This window comes from Apodemus sylvaticus, chromosome 16, assembly GCF_947179515.1.
Source record: "Apodemus sylvaticus chromosome 16, mApoSyl1.1, whole genome shotgun sequence".
In the NCBI taxonomy this organism is placed as follows: domain Eukaryota; kingdom Metazoa; phylum Chordata; class Mammalia; order Rodentia; family Muridae; genus Apodemus; species Apodemus sylvaticus.
In genome coordinates, this window is record NC_067487.1 from 35,604,951 (window position 1) to 35,607,783 (window position 2,833).

Consider the following 2,833-nt stretch of genomic DNA (forward strand, 5'->3'; position numbering starts at 1 on the left):
AGGGCATTGTCTTCAGAGACTTGCCCCCTCTGCTGCTTTATACAACTCTTGGGGATCCAATGTCCTGGGGCACATTTCCTCTCCCAGCCGCCCTCACTGTCCACGTATGTGGTTCATCTTCCCTCTGATATGCCTCCTAGTTTCTGTCCCCTTAGTGGCTAGTATGTTCTAGAACATTTATTCTGGCTTTTCTCAAAACAAACAAACAAATGAACAAACTCACTGATGAACTCTGGATATTAATAACCGGTCCTTAGGTCTGTATTTCCCTAGCTAGGGAATAAATGCAAACATCTTGAGAAGACAGTCCATACTGTAGGATGGGAAGAAGCCTTGCCAAGGATGAGGTTGGTGTTGCAGTTAACAAGGAGGGGAAACCCGAAGGAGAGGAAACTGGGGTAGGAATGTGTGTTGTCTGTGCTCCACTCTGGTTTCAGCAGGACTCTCGTGGGCTCCAGGCACTTGCACCTTCTCAAGCCTCTTTTCCATATTAAAAAACAAAAACAAAAACGTGGAGAGGGGATAGGAGAGGGGTTTCCAGGAGCGGGGGAAACTGGGTGAGGGGATAACATTTAAAATATAAATAAATTTTTTTAAAAAAAGTATTTTCCTGTCTTGTCATAGTTACTCATTTAATACAGATGGATTCATGATCATACATATTTATTATTATGTCAAAAATAAAATAGATCTTAAAATATGTCCTTGAATTAAAATATTTCCTGGGTTTCCAAAAAGACTTGTGTTCCCTGGTCAACGCCTGTGCTCTACCTAATGGCAGTCTATCCTGAGTCCACCTTCCTCCCCATGCTGCTTTTCTGTCATTTTGGGTGACACTATCCTCTCTGCCTGAAATGTCTCCCAGCCCAGCCCAGCCCTATCTACACCCCAGGTCCAGCTACACCGTTACTTTCTCTGGCCAGATTCAGCAAACTAAACTACGGGACACCTAATTAAATTTGAACTTCAGGTAAATAACCCGTGTTTTTAATGTGAGTATGTTTTACATATCACACATCTAAGATATTGTAGGAGACATGCTTACACTGAGAAATTATGTGTGTTTATTTGGATTTCACTTTGGCAGGACAGCCCTGCCTGCCTGTATTTTATCTGATGACCTTATTCTGTAGTGTTTTTCACTCTGCCCTTGGTCTAACCTGTTGCTGCTGTCAAGGCACTGTCTACATACTTATGTCTCCAGGTTCCTCCCTCTGGGGAGTGTCTCTGGCTGCCCCCACACTCCCTGTCTGCAGTCCTATCTCCATTACAGTCACCTGTGATGGTCTAGGGATGAGGCAGGGGATGAGCAGTCTGTGTGACTAAGTGCGTGTTTTCCCTTCATTCCCCAGCTCTCGGCTTATTTGCAGGGATGCCTTGGCAGCATTTGGTTTTAATTTCACTCAGGATGTCGTGTGGCTCAGGCTGAAGATGAGTTAACTATTGCATGGGAGCACAGAAGCAATCCTGCTAACGTGTCTCAACAAGACACTCAGGATTCAACATGCCATCACCCGTGGAAGAAAGCCAGAAGCCCCTAGCTGGGGCCCAGATCCCCCCTGACATTTGCAAGGTTGGATCATGTGGTGGTGGTGGCGGCGGCGGCAGCAATGTCTCAGGTTCCCTGTCCTTGGGGGATTCTCTTTCCAAAGTGACTCAGTTGTAACTCACACAGAACTCTTTATGGTTTTGAGTCTCAGGTTCAGAAAGTGACACGATTAAAGGCACAGGCCACCACAGTCCACAAAGAGTGGACTCATTCTTTTAAGTGATTTTAAACCTACTTCACTTGTCGCCCACCCCAGATTCCTTGCTTAACCCAGGAAAAACCCTCCTAAGACAGTCGCACCTTAGCGTGTAAAACCTGGTGTCATAGAACAGCTTCTATCTGAGGACACACAGTAGTGGGAAGAGAACCAGCTGCTAGACTGAGGCGGCCTGAGCCTGTGGACAGGCTTACAAGCCATGATCAAAGTTTCCTTTTTTTATTTTTAAGGATTTCCCAGTTTTCAACACACCCACTCTTCTTGGTTGAATGACATTTCCAAAGTTGGCCACTGGTTGTTTCGTTTTTCATGGTGAACCAGAAACCACAATGCCCAAAGGCAGTGTGTGTGTGTATGTGTGTGTGTGTGTGTTGTCCAGGATGGTCACATGTCCTCTCTAGTCTATTCCTACCAGAGCACAGCAAATTGCAGCGGCCTGCACAGCTCTGGCAATTCTGCTACATTGCCATGTAGAAGCATCTGGAAAGATGTCATCCAGGTAGTACCAATCAGGAACTCTGTCTAGGCTCTTGGCTACCTCAGGGTCTTGCATAAGTTGCTTCTTCTGCTGGGATGCTTCTGATTGCTTGACACTGTTTCTTGTATTCAGTCCCAAGGTCACCTGTAAAATAGGCTCTACTGTTATTTTTGATCACAGTATTTGCTTGCAGTCTTGATAATTGCCATCTCACTGGTTACTACCATATCAAATACCATGTCTTTTTCCAAACAATATCTTAGTTACCTAAGGCCAAAGGTTGATTGATTGGTTGGTTGGTTGCCACTTTTAGATCTCCAGTGCTCTGAATGGTACCTGGTACAAAGTAGGCCCACCATAAATGTTTGTTGAATGAATAAAGAACAACCTTACAAGCCTTTTCCCACCCGAGTAGTTATTGGTCATGAGAAGTTAAGGAGTATGGTCATTGACCAACCATTGGCACTGTATGGTGGTGAGGGGCACAGCTCTCAATTAATATCTGATGCCTGCCCTGACCAAGCATACTTTGCTGGCTCTTGAGGAAATAAATGCAAAAGCCCAGAAAGCAATAGAAATGAGATTTTAT